At 38.5% G+C, this 16,463-nt stretch overlaps 1 pseudogene; it reads left to right on the top strand.

The window, feature by feature from the left end:
• Window positions 1-8,519: 8,519 nt before the first annotated feature.
• LOC137771016 (large ribosomal subunit protein uL16-like) lies at window positions 8,520-15,923 on the top strand (annotated as a pseudogene).
• The last annotated feature ends 540 nt before the right edge of the window (window positions 15,924-16,463 follow it).

Below are 16,463 nucleotides of genomic sequence, written 5' to 3'. Positions count from 1 at the left end.
CCAAAATCTTGGAAAGAGAATGGAGAAAATACAAGAAACGTTTACCAAGGACCTGGAAGAACAAAATAACAAACAAACAATGATGAACAACACAATAAATGAAATTAAAAATTCTCTAGAAGGAATCAATAGCAGAATAACTGAGGCAGAAGAACGGATAAGTGACCTGGAAGATAAAATGGTGGAAATAACTACTGCAGAGCAGAATAAAGGAAAAATAATGAAAAGAATTGAGGACAGTGTCAGAGATGTCTGGGACAACACTAAACACACCAACATTCGAATTATAGGGGTCCCAGAAGAAGAAGAGAGAAAGAAAGGGACTGAGAAAATATTTGAAGAGATTATAATCGAAAACTTCCCTAATATGGGAAAGGAAATAGTCAAGTCCAGGAAGCACAGAGAGTCCCATACAGGATAAATCCAATGAGAAACATGCCAAGACACATAATCAAACTATCAACAATTAAATACAAAGAAAAGATATTAAAAGCAGCAAGGGAAAAGCAACAAATAACATACAAGGGAATCCCCATAAGGTTAACAGCTGATCTTTCATCAGAAACTCTGCAAGCCAGAACAGAGTGGCAGGACGTATTTAAAGTGATGAAAGGGAAAAACCTACAACCAAGATTACTCTACCCAGCAAGGATCTCATTCAGATTCGACGGAGAAATTAAAATCTTTACAGACAAGCAAAAGCTAAGAGAATTCAGCACCACCAAAACAGCTTTACAACAAATGCTAAAGGAACTTCTCTAGACAGGAAACACAAGAGAAGGAAAAGACCTACAGTAGCAAGCCCAAACAATTAAGAAAATGGTAAAAGGAATATACATATCGATAATTACCTTAAATTTAAATGGATTAAGTGCTCCAACCAAAAGACACAGACTGGCTGAATGGATACAAAAACAAGACCCGTATATATGCTGTCTACAATCAAGACCCACTTCAGACCTAAGGACACATACAGACTGAAAGTGAGGGGATGGAAAAAGATATTCCATGCAAATGGGAATCAGAAGAAAGCTGGAGTAGCAATTCTCATATCAGACAAAACGGACTTTAAAATAAAGACTATTACAAGAGACAAAGAAGGACACTACATAATGATCAAGGGATCAATCCAAGAAGAAGATATAACAATTGTAAATATTTATGCACCCAACATAGGAGCACCTCAATACATAAGGCAAATGCTAACAGCCATAAAAGGGGAAACTGACAGTATCACAATCATAGCAGGGGACTTTAACACCCCATTTTCACCAATGGACAGATCAAGCAAAATGAAAATAAATAAGGAAACAAAAGCTTTAAATGACACATTAAACAAGAAGGACTTAACTGATATTTATAGGACATTCCATCCAAAAACAACAGAATACACTTTCTTCTCAAGTGCTCATGGAACACTCCCCGGGATAGACCATATCTTGGGTCACAAGTCAAGCCTTGGTAAATTTAAGAAAATTGAAATCATATCAAGTATCTTTTCCGACTAGATATCAATTAAAGGAAAAAACTGTAAAAAATACAAACACATGGAGGCTACACAATACACTACTTAATAACGAAGTGATCACTGAAGAAATCAAAGGGGAAATCAAAAAATACCTAGAAACAAATGACAATGAAAACACGATGGCCCAAAACCTATGGGATGCAGCAAAAGCAGTTCTAAGAGGGAAGTTTATAGCAATACAATCCTACCTCAAGAAACAAGAAACATCTCAAATAAACAACCTAAACTTACACCTAAAGCAATTAGAGAAAGAACAAAAAAACCCAAGTTAGCAGAAGGAAAGAAATCAAAAAGATCATATCAGAAATAAATGAAAAAGAAATGATGGAAACGATAGCAAAGTTCAATAAAACTAAAAGCTGGTTCCTTGAGAAGATAAATAAAATTGATAAACCATTAGCCAGACTCTCAAGAAAAAAAGGGAGAAGACTCAAATCAACAGAAATAGAAATGAAAAAGGAGAAGTAACAACTGACAGTGCAGAAATACAAAGGATCATGAGAGATTACTACAAGCAACTATATGCCAATAAAATGGAAAACCTGGAAGAAATGGACAAATTCTTTGAAAAGCACAACCTCCCGAGACTGAACTAGGAAGAAATAGAAAATATAAACAGACCAATCACAAGCACTGAAATTGAAACTGTGATTAAAAATCTTCCAACAGACAAAAGCCCAGGACCAGATGGCTTCACAGGTGAATTCTATCAAACATTTAGAGAAGAGCTAACACCTATCCTTCTCAAAGTTTTCCAAAATATAGCAGAGGAAGGGACACTCCCAAACTCATTCTATGAGGCCACCATTACCCTGATACCAAAACCAGACAAAGATGTCACAAAGAAAGAAAACTACAGGCCAATATCACTGATGAACACAGATGCAAAAATCCTCAACCAAATACTAGAAAACAGAATCCAGCAGCACATTAAAAGGATCATACACCATGATCAAGTGGGTTTATCCCAGGAATGCAAGGATTCTTCAATATAAGCAAATCAATCAATGTGATACATCGTATTAACAAACTGAAGGATAAAAACCATATGATCATCTGAATAGATGCAGAAAAAGCTTTCGACAAAATTCAACACCCATTTATGATCAAAACTCTCCAGAAAGTAGGCATAGAGGGAACTTACCTCAACATAATAAAGGCCATCTATGACAAACCCACAGCCAACATCGTTCTCAATGGTGAAAAACTGAAACCATTTCCACTAAGATCAGGAACATGACAAGGTTGCCCACTCTCACCACTATTATTCAACATAGTTTTGGAAGTTTTAGCCACAACAATCAGAGACAAAAAGAAATAAACGAATCCAAATCTGAAAAGAAGAAGTGAAACTGGCACTTTTTGCAGATGACATGTTACTATACATAGAGAATCCCAAAGATGCTACCAGAAAACTACTAGAGCTAATCAATGAATTTGGTAAAGTAGCAGGATACAAAATTAGTGCACAGAAATCTCTTGCATTCCTATACACTAATGATGAAAAATCTGAAAGAGAAATTAAGGAAACACTCCCATTTACCACTGCAACAAAAAGAATAAAATACCTAGGAATAAACCTACCTAAAGAGATAAAAGACCTCTATGCAGAAAACTATAAGACACTGATAAAACAAATTAAAGATGATACAAACAGAGAGATATACCATGTTCTTGGATTGGAAGAATCAACATTGTGAAAATGGCTCTACTGCCCAAAGCAATCTACAGATTCAACGCAATCCCTATCAAACTACCAATGGCATTTTTCACAGAACTAGAACAAAAAATTTCACAATTTCTATGGAAACACAAAAGACTCCGAATAGCTAGGGCAATCCTGAGAAAGAAAAATAGAGCTGGAGGAATCAGGCTCCCTGTCTTCGGACTATACTACAAAGCTACAGTAATCAAGGCAGTATGGTACTGGCGCAAAAACAGAAATATAGATCAATGGAAAAGGATAGAAAGCCCAGAGGTAAATCTACACACATATGGTCACCTTATCTTTGATAAAGGAGGCAAGAATATACAATGGAGAAAAGACAGCCTCTTCAAAAAGTGGTGCTGGGAAAACTGGACAGCTACATGTAAAAGAATGAAATTAGAACACTCTCTAACACCGTACACAAAAATAAACTCAAAATGGATTAAAGACCTAAATGTAAGGGCAGACACTATAACACTCTCAGAGGAAAACATAGGCAGAAGACTCTATGACATAAATCACAGCAAGATCCTTTTTGACCCACCTCCTAGAGAAATGGAAATAAAAATAAAAAGAAACAAATGGGACCTAATGAAACTTAAAAGCTGTTGCACAGCAAAGGAAACCATAAACAAGATGAAAAGACAACCCTCAGAACGGGAGAAAATATTTTCAAAATAAGCAACTGACAAAGGATTAATCTCCAAAATATACAAGCAGCTCATGCAGCTCAATATGAAAAAAACGAACAACCCAATCCAAAAATGGGCAGAAAACTTAAATAAACATTTCTCCAAAGAAGATATACAGATTGCCAACAAACACATGAAAGAATGCTCAACATCACTAATCATTAGAGAAATGTAAATCGAAACTACAATGAGGTATCACCTCGCACCAGTCAGAATGGCCATCATCAAAAAATCTACAAACAATAAATGCTGGAGAGGGTGTGGAGAAAAGGGGACCCTCTTGCACTGTTGGTGGGAATGTAAATTGATACAGCCACTATGGGGAACAGTATGCAGAGTCCTTAAAAAACTAAAAATAGAACTACCATACGACCCAGCAATCCCACTACTGGGCATATACCCTGAGAAAACCATAATTCAAAAAGAGTCATGTACCACAATGTTCATTGCAGCACAATTTACAATAGCCAGGGCATGGAAGCAACCTAAGTGTCCACTGACAGATGAATGGATAAAGAAGATGTGGTACATATATACAATGGAATATTACTCAGCCATAAAAAGAAACGAAATTGAGTTATTTGCAGTGAAGTGGATGGACCTAGAGTCTGTTATACAGAGTGAAGTAAGTCAGAAAGAGAAAAACAAACACCATACGCTAACACATATATATGGAATCTAAAAAAAAAAAAGGTAGTGAAGAATCTAGGGGCAGGACAGGAATAAAGGTGCAGACATAGAGAATGGCCTTGAGGACATGGGGAGGGGGAACGGTAAGCTGGGATGAAGTGAGAGAGTAGCACTGACATATATACACTACCAAATGTAAAATAGATAGCTAGTGGGAAGCAACCGCATAGCACAGGGAGATCAGCTCGGTGCTTTGTGAACACCTAAAGGGGTGGGATAGGGAGGGTGGGAGGGAGATGCAAGAGGGAAGGGATATGGGGATATATGTATATGTATAGCTGATTCACTTGATTATACAGCAGACTCCAATAAAGATGTTAAAAAAAAAAAAGTCGACACAGTTTATATGTTTTTTGAGGCAGAGGGCTGTACATCAAATGATGTAATATTGACAGCTTATACAATCCAGATACATACGCCCTTTGCGGTGGATCATGTGACCCCTTACAGGATCAAGAAGGAGTGTTATCTTTTAAGGAGTTGTCTTTTGATGCTAGGAGAACGTTGCTCTTTATGGCTGAGCAGGTATTCCTGCCAATGGGAGAGGTTTGGTCCAGCATAATGTGGATACACAAGGCACAGTGGGGGGAGAAAGGAGGCCAAAGGGCAGAGAAGAATTTTTCTGTTTAAATTTTTCTTGTCTTGCCATAAAATTTGAATTTTATTTTACAATATGAAGTAAAGGTATACAAATACATATGAGAATGACACAGCAACTTTACGATAGCAGAAACCTCCTGGAAAAGAAGGAAAGAAGGGAATGAGCTGGTGGTTTTGATCTCGCTTTAAAATTTGTAGCATCCTAATGCTGCACAAAAAGTGAGGTTTGCTGGATTGCAAGGAAATTAGTTAGTTAGTGGCTCGGTCCCAGAACGCAATCTGGAAATGCTCCAGGGTGAAAGTGAAATTGATGGACCTGACTAATTAACTTAAATGCTGTCAGAAACCTCTGGCGACATCCGAAGTGGGTGAGTGTGTGAAGAATCACCGGCCAGAATGCAGGACTGTGAGCCATAGCAAGGGAGAAGCAGAGAGAGAGCTGGAGGAAGAAAATCGGAATTACAGTCTAGTACTGGAGCCAGAGCCTAGCAGGTGTGAGAGACAAGATTGCAATAGGTCCTGGTTACCACCTGAGGGAGGTGATAGCCCTCCGTTAACATGAGCTCATAGAGAAATATAATGACTGTCCAAAATTTAGCTGGAGACCCAACACAAGGCAAAGCACAATCAATCAATTTAATGTAAACAAAAGAACGATTTTTCAGGAGGATATTGGTAATTTGAAGTAGGCACAAACGGTTATAAGAAAGAGGCAATTGCAAGTTAGCATTGCAATAAGAAACTGTAGATGGATTGAATATTAGAATGGATATAACCAAAGAATGAGCTAGTAAACTAAAAAAATGTAAAGGAATCCTCCTAAAAGACATCAAGTATGTACAAAAAGAGCAAAATATAAAAGAAATGTCGGGACTTCCCTGGCGGTCCAGTGGTTAAGATTCCGTGCTTCCACTGCAGGGGGCACAGGTTTGATCCCTGGTCGGGGAACTAAGATCCCGCATGCTGCAGGACCAAAAGAAAAAAAAAAAAGTTAAGAGAAAGAGGATAGAACGAACTTCAGAAGACGAGAATACAGTAAATGAAGAGGAGAAAATATTTGAAGAAATAATGATTGAGAATTTCCTGTAATTAAAGAAAGAAGGAAGACCACAGATTGAAAGAGTTTAGAAAACATCAAGAGAATAGATAAGAAAAACCAACTCTTGGTTATACTATAGTAAAATGTAAGACCATCATAGTGGAAAAAAGAAGATGCTTGAGACAAAGGAGCAAAAACCAAATTGATATTAGATGTTTCAGCAATGGTATTAGATGAGACGAGACTAATATTTTCAACGTGCTGAAGGAAAAAGTAATTTGAACCCAGAATGTTTTCATCCAGCTGTTTTTGTTTAAGTGCAACAAAGATATTCTCAAGCATACAATTGTCTCAGAAGGATTAGCACAAAGACTCTTTGATATCACTCTTAGAGGAAGTATTCCAGCAAAAGAGATATCACATTCAGAAGGTGTAAAGAGATCTATTCAGGAAGTAAAGATGAGTAAACCTGAACTTGGATTTCATACCCACGATTCATACTGTATGTACTTTTTTGTTTCTGGATTATTTTGCTTAGCATTGTGTCTTTGAGATCCATCCACACTATTACACATGTCCTCTGTGATAAGTTTCAATTATTCACAATTTTAGGGATCAGAGGGAAGAGAGTCAAAAGGGCAAACATCATAAATTTGAAAGACCTGAGTTGAAATCCTGACTCTTTTTAATTGTGTGACTCTGCACAAATGACTAATCTCAGTGCTGGCTGTTTGGACAAATCTCTCTAAACTTCAGCTTCCTGCATTTAAAACGACTGTGAAAATACTCCGCTCATAAAGTGATTGTCAAGATTGAGATAAAATAATTGAGAACGTGGTGCTAGACACACAATAGCTGTTCCAAAAAAAAAAAAGTTTTATTCAATCTGAATATAGCAGGCCAGTCACAGATATTGACTAATTACACTCTTTAATGACCAACCACAGAGATGAAAGTGAGCAGAAACTGTTCTTTTTCCATCAAACATGACAATATAAACCTTATTCATCCCCTGGAATATGATTTCAAGGTTTAAAAGGTATCATATATAAGAATATATAATCTCAGATTTAAAACAAACGAGCAAGCAATTAAACCTACAAAGCTAGCAACAAGGCTTCAGACTGGGAACGCTTTTGTCAGTCTTTTCTGTGTACTTCAGAGTGTGGAACCTGGCCATTCCATTTGTCTTTCCTCAGGGAGGATGGAATTAATTTTAGAGATTTAAAAGTAGACATTCTTGTTATGTTAAAATATCATGATGTTCTTCAGCAAATTTGCTATGACTCAAGCAAAAATCTTTCTCATGAGAATAAAGCAGAACCAGTATATCTAGTGGCAGTAAAATGAAATGATTGATTAAAAAAAGAAAACAGACATTTTTCTGCCTATGTTTCAATCAGCTTAGAGAAATTCTTCACATACACATTAATTATTCCAAGATGTGAGAAACTTAAAATGTAACCATCATTTTCAACTATTTGTTCTGTTCTTTAAGAACTATGGGGCCATGGACTTTACTGTAAAGAGCTATATTGTGAATGAAGGCAGTCTTTTAACACATTGAACATTTAGACACCTTGGAGTTACACTGACACTTTGTTATTATCTGGTTTGATGCGACAGTTGACATTACCATTCAACTGAGACTTTTCTCCATTAATACTTCTTGGACTGGGCAACTGATGGTGAAAAAAAATACTGAAACAATAGTTTTCTTCTTGTGGTGATTTTTACATGTATAGAAAGACATAATACAAGTTCGTTCCTTTCCTAATATTTATGACTAGGGTTGTCCTTGTAGAAATCTAATTATAAAATACATTTATGAACCATAATGAACCTATTAGGTGGCTGTAGCATAGATAGAGACATGAAAGTAATTTCTCTCAAATAAGACATACAAAGTTAAGAAAAATAAATATGCCATTGATTAAAAGAATACATCTTATAGTGTTTTTAGATTTCATATATATTTATTCACTTATCTATAAATACTCTTCCTATAAAAGAGGTAAGCTGAGTATTATGATTTCTACTTTATAGATACGGAAATTTGGACTAAGAGTCTTGAGGGGACTAATATTAGAAGAGAGGATGCATTTTCCCAGATGTTACCACTGCCTTAAATTTTTATAGCCCCCGTATCATTTATGAAACACTTAAGACAGACATGACTTGCTAAAGCAGAAACTCAAACCAGTTTAATCCAAAAAGAACGGAATTCATGGATTTCCATGACTAGGAACCCAGCGTGACTGAATGCGGGTAGGCTTCTTGCTTCTTCCCTTGCCTCAGCCTACCCCTGTGTACTGTCCTCCTTCCCTCCCTCTGCAGACGGGCTTCCTCCATGAGACTGGGAAGGTAAGTGCCAAAAGCCCTCATGTGGGCTATAGCCCAGCACCCAGATTACAAATGCCAGGGGCAGTCTTCTTCATTTCCTCCAGCTGAAAACCCCACAGCCCAGCTTGAGCCACATGCCAGTTTTTGAAGCCCAGAGACTAATTTCTAAGACCAGAGGTGTAGGGAGTTCTGACTGGCCCATGCAGGACTCCTGTCCCTCTTGTGTCAGGTGAGGACAGAGGACAAGATTGACCACATGTGGTGGGAGGGGTGATGCCCTAATGAAAGTGATGTTGGCAAATAGTAAGTGTCTCCTATATACTGGCATAGAAATAAACAGATAGGCAGCTGCATGGCCCAATTAGAATATCTAGAAACAGATACATGTGTATATAAGGATTTATTACAGGGTTTTTCTGGAAATGCAAATAGGTGGGGAAAAGGTGAACTATTTAATAGTAAATGTTATGAAAACTGAGTTGATGATCTGAAAGCATCAACTTAATATTTGTTGAATGCAGTGAAATGAATAAATAAAATGAATAAAGAACGAATGAATGAATGAAGAGGTCTGCATTAGAGTCTCAGTTCTGCTACTTATAGCTCTGGGATCGTGGGACAGTTACGTAATAACTTCCACCTTCATTCCACTTCTTCATTGTTGGAGGATTAAATGAGCTCTTAAAACCACAGAAGCTCCAGTGGAAGTATTGGCAGAGGACACGAATACATAATAAAAATTTACAACCCTATATAAATAAATGCAAAAAGTACATTGGGAAACATTAACACTAATGCTCCATTTCGGTGGAGAGGCAGGCATACTCACACATCACCGATTCAGGTTTAAATTGGTGCAATCTCTTTGGAAAGTGATTTGGCAACACTTTGTCAAAATTCTACAAACTTTGTTATGTCCTTTCATGCTGGCATATCACATCTATGAATTATAACTCTATAAGTTATAGATGTGAAATTATTATTTTTGAATTACAGATTCCTTTCTAGCATCGTTTGTTAGCGCAATTAGAACTGACCAAAATATCTCACGATATGGAATCACTAAATAAATCATGGTATTTCAATAAACGGAAACACTATAGTCATTGAAAGTGGATCTGTAAAAGAATATTTAATGGATTTTTAAATTAAACAGAGAATTTACAAATAGTAATGGAAATAATTCCATTTCAATAAATAACATGTATTTAGGTGATTAAAAAAAGGAGTTGAAAGCTGCTCCAGTGTAGCATGGACTGCCAGATAAGAACAAAGGCTTTTCAGTCTCACTGACCTTGCTCGTTCCTGAGCCTGATATTTTCAAACCTCAGAAGTAACCATACATACCTTACTGCAAAACTGTACACTTTAAATGTGACAGTGCATGAGTAGCGCTTAGAAGACTGGCCTGAAGCACATAAGTGCTCAATATATAGTATGGAAAAATTGATATACCCTCAAATGTTAACTGTTGGACAATGGTTTGTTTCCATTCTGTTTCTTTGTTTTCTATAAATTCTTTATGATTCACATGTTAGTTTTGAAACAAACACAAAGATAAAAGTGATTTTATAAAATCTATCAAAAATGTGAAGAACATTGTAAAATGGTAGGAAAGAACTAACATGAGAATAGCAGTTACCTTTGGAAGGTGAATTTTTGGCAATGTTTTTCTTTGTATTTTTCTCCATTTTCAAAACTTTTAATAATGAGCATATATTTCTTTAAGTGCTGGTTTTCTATTCTAGACTCCTTGCTGTTTCATCCTCAGCATCCTTTCCTCTTACAAGGGAAAGGTGGAGAATGCAAGTATGAAGTAATGGAAACTGTTTTCCTTGCCAGCAAGGAGATTCTGTTCCACTTTCATCACATGCTTCAAGCACAGCAAAGTCAGTGATAACTGTGGACTTTTTTTTCAATCCAAAAATTGGTCATGCCAATTTTTATGTCATCTGAAATAGTATTGCTATGGAACTTAATATCCGAATTTAAGACTTTCCAGAAAATCAGAAAGGAAATCTCTCAGAAGCCCCCTCTTCTTTCTTCGTGGCACACACATGTACAATGTTCAGAATCCAAACATGTTACTGTGTCCTAACAGAAGAATGATTATTCTTTTACCTGTTTTCCCACTACTCCTATCATGTAAGAAAGATCCAGATACTTTTTGCACACCATTGTTTCCATGCTTAAGGAGGAAAAGAGTTTGCCATTACAGTCATTGTTACATTAAAGTGTATGTGTCAATTCACTGTTATTTCATTGGATGGATTTTCTTCTGTAAGGTGATCTGCTTTCACTTATCTACAAAGGCTTAATTTTTAATTTAACATTCTTAGAGGGAATCGTAAAAGTTACCCCCAAATACAAAGAAATATCTATATGTATATAGTACTAAGATTGCAACCTCAAGAATAACGGAAGAATGTATTGTACCCCAAGCCTCTCAATTTTCTTGTTGCTAAAGAAAGTGAGTGGGTTTGAGCCCAATGTAAGCTCAATCTTTTTCGTTGAAAAACGTATTTTTGGGGCTTCCCTGGTGGCTCAGTGGTTGAGAGTCTGCCTGCCAATGCAGGGGACACGGGTTCGAGCCCTGGTCTGGGAAGATCCCACATGCCGCGGAGCAACTGGGCCCGTGAGCCACAACTACTGAGCCTGCGCGTCTGGAGCCTGTGCTCCGCAACAAGAGAGGCCGCGATAGTGAGAGGCCCGCGCACCGCGATGAAGAGTGGCCCGCGCTCGCCGCAACTAGAGAAAGCCCTACGCACAGAAACGAAGACCCAACACAGCCAAAAATAAATAAATAAGTAAATTAACTTTTTTTTTAAAAAAATGTATTTTTGGTCTTATTAACTTAAGAGTCACAAGTTTTCACCCATTTTTAATTTTATGTTGAATTTCTCTGCTCTTTTTTGGCTTCCTAAACCAGGTAGACAGCCTAGAGAAAATCAAAATAGATCCAAACAAAATCCACTAGCACCTTGCACAGAATCCATAAACATATTGTTTCTTTTTGCTTACCTTGCCTTTCCTTCTCTCTCATAATTTGCAAATGGACCAAATGATGCCACGGGACAAACATGCTTGCCCAGTGGTAGGTGTAAGAGTGATCTGTATTTATATGGATGATCTCCATTCCCAAGAAATGGACTTAAAGGGAATTTTCCTAGCTTGATCTGTTAAGATTGCTTCACAGTGAATGACTTTTGGCACCAGTGACTCCACTAGCTCTCACTTGTACAATACTAGGTTGTAAGGAGCTAAAATAACATTTTGATGTAGTTTTGTTACTGACCAGGGTTCTTGGCCTTCCCCAATCAATAGAAATTGACTAGAGGCCAGATAAGAAATTCAGGCAAGGCTTTACTGGGGCCCCGGCTGCAGCAGGTGGGGGGAGTGAGAACAAACAACAGGTTCCCTGGCTCGCTCGCTCCCTGAGCGGGGGGGCAAGCTTGTTCCTTACCTGGGGTGAGGGTACGGGTGTGTGCAGGGGCCTGGCCGGAGGGGTGGGTTAGGAGTTTTGCCCACCCCTTAGGTGGTGTTGCGTGCAGGGGGCATGCACAGCCCCCTACTTTTGCTCCCGACACCCTGTTTTTGCTCCAGGCTGTTCAAAAGTGGCAGTTGGGTTTTTTTGGTCTCTTTGTATCTTTTGTCCAGAATTTGTCCCAACTGCGCATGCACGCAGTTATTTTTAGTCCCATAAGGTTTCTTTGTATCTTGTTGCTGGAGGAGAGGTGAATCCAGGGGCAAGCACTGCAATAAAGGGTCCCAGGTCCTAGCCTGTCTCGGTTTGACTTTATAAAGTAATATTTAAAAGGCAGAGTATCTCTGGGTGAGAAGCATAGGCTTTGGGGTTAGACAGACATCATCAACTCAGTCTTTACTGAATGTGATGAAAGGAATGGCAAGCAAGGTGAATAAGTTCTAGAGATCTATTATATTGTATATTGCACCTATAATCAAAAATAAAATATTGTACACTTAAAATGTGTTATGAGGGCAGATCTCATGTTGTGTTCTTTCCACAATTAAAAAAAAAAAGAAAAGGAATGAACAAAGAGGTCTGACATAGACTCTCAGGTTTGCCACTTATAGCTCTGGATCTTGGGATAATAGTAATCTCTTATAGCTTCCATCTTCATTGGATTGTTGGAGAATTAAGTGAGATAAAATGTATAAAGCACTTGGTGAACTATATATGTGTTCAGTAATTGCTTTGAGATGGTGTCCCAGGCTTCATAAGCACTGCAAGAATAAGTAGTTACTACACCGTAATGTCAGCCAAGATACAAAAATTTCTTCCTGACTGGTGCTTTTTTCCTTAGACTTGTGGCAAATCTTCTCACACTTGAGTGGGCGTGGCCCTGAGACTGTTGCAATAGCTAAATGACACCAGCAAAGGGAAAACATTTCCCCCAGAACAAAAGACAAGCCTCCCTAAAGTTGGAATTGCACCTTTGCTAGGAATCAATCCAAAGAAAGGTTATTCATTCTGTGTGGCATGCCAAGAGTAAAAAAGAAATCTTGGACTTGGAAAATAAAAAAACATGTTCACATTCTTTTCACTTTAAAACTGTTGCTTTCTGCATTTGCATATACTCTAATAAACATCCTTTTTATTTACTTTGAAAAGAGGGTTGATTTGCCTCTAGAAAGATGATTATTCTCAGAATTTCTGACTGGAAATTCTGGAAGTTCTAAAGGAACTTGTTTTCTCCTAGGTGCTCCCTTCCCCCATTTTGTGGCTTTAGATCTTCCAGGGTCACTGGTCAAAAGTGAACATTCATCTGAAAGGTAACCCACGGAACTGTTCTATTTTGAATTCATAGCCTGTTGCACTGCAGCAAGCAACAAGCTCGTGTTTAGGAAAGGAAATGAACAAACAACAAATATCCTGGCTTCCTTCTGAGCTGCACGGTTGGACAGGGCAGCCAGCTCAGTCTCAGCTGCATAAGAACTCGGCCTCCATCACTTACACTGCAGAGTACATACGAGACTGGAAAACAGATGCAGGGATGTCGGCGATGCATAAAGAAAGAGAGTGTGGCAATCCATTTCCCAAGGAGTAGTGAGTCCTCAGACCTGAAGCAATTTCTAGGAGCAGAAAAAAAAAAAAAAAAACAAATGCATGCTCAGGATTTTATTGCCACGGGACCAAGCAGATGACCTGCCTATGTAAAGCAGCCTGGGTCTGAGCAGTTCCAGTGGTTTGTTTCCTAATGGGTACTTAAGTTTTATTCTTTGACAAAGTTGCATTCAGTTTGCATATAAACATGTAAGAATACTTACACCAAAATATGTTATCTCCCATTTGCTTGAAACTCTTGCCTCTCTCAATCTCTCTTGCATTTTCTCACTTTTGAAAGAGACCTATACATAATGACTACTTCATTTCCTCTTATATTTGGTAGAAGAAATACACCAGCCCATGTGTGATGACGGATGGAAACTGATAGTCCTCAGTGTTAGGGAAACCATAAAGAATAGTGGGGAAGGTGGCCAGCTGGAGAGTACATGCCTTGTGCTCTGTACTGAATTGTGTCCCCCTGCCCCCAGATTTGTATTTTGAAGCCCTAACACCCAATGTGACTGTATTTGGAAGTAAGATCTTTAGGAGGTAATTAAGTTTAAATGAGGTCATAAGGGTGGGGTCCTTATCCAATAGGATTATCATCCTTAGAAGAGACACCAGAGGGAGCTCTCTCTCTCTCTCCTCGTCCCAATTACACAAAGAAAAGGTCGTGTGAGCACACAGTGAGATGGCCTACAAGCCATAGAAGAGGCCTAAGCATGAAACCTACCTTGCTGGCACCTTGATCTTGGACTTCCTAGTCTCCAGAACTGGGAGAAATAAATTTCTGTTATCTAAGCCACCCAGTTTGTTATGACAGCTCCATCAGACTAATATACCTTGTCAAAAGTAGGCAGCTACTTCTTAGTTACAGATTATTATCACCAGGTAGGAAAGAGCCCAGGATGACTATATATTACATTTTTATAATAAGACAGAAACCTAGATCTTTACATGAAAGTTTTCTAGATTTTTAAAATTAGTAATTAATAAAAATTTTAAACCCTGTAAAGATATGAAATGATGGATACAAACTTTTTCATAGCAACATTATTTGTAAAAGTAAAATGTTAGAAATAATCTAAATCAGTAAGAGACTTATTAAATAAATGGTGGAACATTAATGAATGGATGTAGAACTAGTATACACTTTATTAACAAATGTTTTGCAATGCCCTCTTGCAGTGAAATTGTTAATAATAAAATTGATCTCCAGACACAGTTAAAAAACTAATCAAGTGTCTTAATTCTAATATGAAAACTATATAATTTATAATTAATTACAAAATATTTATTTCAGAGGCAACTACTCTAGATAATATAACAATACTGTCAGGGATACCTATCCATAGAACCATTGTAAATGCAACAGCTACAAATGCAGACCAACAGATCAAGTTGCATTGAAGAAATCTGTGAAGAAAGCAAAGTATATTCTGTTTCCATAATCTGGCAATTTCAGTGTAAAATACATTTTCTGTTTCTAGGTAAACTAGAATCAATCCTATGAATATATAATTATAAACCTATGAATGTCCAGTGATGCATTTGAAAAAGTTGCATAGCTCTTTCCCTTTGGCGTGCCACTGAAGATCCTGGTGTTGCCATGGGCTACCGCCCTGCCGGTGTTAACGGTATTGTAAGAACAAGCCGTACCCAAAGTCCTGCTTCTGCAGAGGCGTACCTGATGCTACGAGCCGTATCTTCTTAACCTGGGGCGGAAGAAGGCAAAAGTGGATGAGTTCCCACTCTGTGGCCACATGGTGTCAGATGAGTTTGAGCAGCTCTCCTGCGAAGCCCTGGAGGCTGCTCATATTTGTGCCAACAAGCGCCTGGTGAAAAACTGTGGCAAAGATGGTTTTCACATCCGAGTGCAGCTCCAGCCCTTCCACGTCATCCGCGTCAACAAGGTAGTGTCCCACTCTGGAGCTGATAGGCTCCAGACAGGTATGCGTGGTGCCTTTGGGAAGCCCCAGGGCACAGTGTCCAGGGTCCACATTGGCCAAGTCATAATGTCCATCCGCACCAAGCTGCAGAACAAGGAGCACGTGATGGAGGCCCTCCACAGGGCCAAGTTCAAGTTCCCTGGCCGCCAGAAGATCCACATCTCCAAGAAGTGGGGATATACTAAGTTTAATGCGAATGAATTTGAAAACATGGTGGCAGAAAAGCAGCCCATCCCAGATGGCTATGGGATCAAATACATCCCTAATCGTGGCCCTCGGGACAAATGGTGGGCCCTGCACTCATGAGAGCCTTGACGCTGTCCCCTCCTTACTCATGCTCACCAATAAATCCTACTTTCCTGTCAAAAAAAAGAAGAAAAAGTTGCATAGCATGCGGGGAAAGCTTTCATCGGGTTCTGCACTGCGGCGTGTCTAACATCCCCACTAAATCCCAACCTTTGTGACAATCCAAAAGACCTCTACAAATTTCCAACACACTTCCCAGGGGTGGGCAGTTTTGTCTTTTTTGAGGGCCACAGACTGAATGTTTGTGTCCATCGCCCCCCAAAAAATTCAGATTTTTGTTGTTGTTGTTGTTAGGCTGAAGCTTTAACCCCCAATGCAATGATATCTGAGAAGTATTAGGTTGTGAGGGTGGAGCCCTCATGAAGCGATCAGTGCTCTTATAAGAAGACACACAAGATTGCTCTCCTCCTCTCTCTCCACCATGTGAGGACACAGCCATCTGCAAACCAGAGAGACGGATCTCATGAGATACTGAATCTGCCAGCCCCTTGATCTTGGATGTCCAGCCGCCAGAACTGTGAGAAACAGTGTTTGCTGTTT

Source organism: Eschrichtius robustus, chromosome 10 (genome assembly GCF_028021215.1).
Source record: "Eschrichtius robustus isolate mEscRob2 chromosome 10, mEscRob2.pri, whole genome shotgun sequence".
Taxonomy (NCBI): domain Eukaryota; kingdom Metazoa; phylum Chordata; class Mammalia; order Artiodactyla; family Eschrichtiidae; genus Eschrichtius; species Eschrichtius robustus.
The sequence above is the reverse complement of the archived record's forward strand: the minus strand, read 5'-3'. Positions and strand labels throughout refer to the sequence as shown.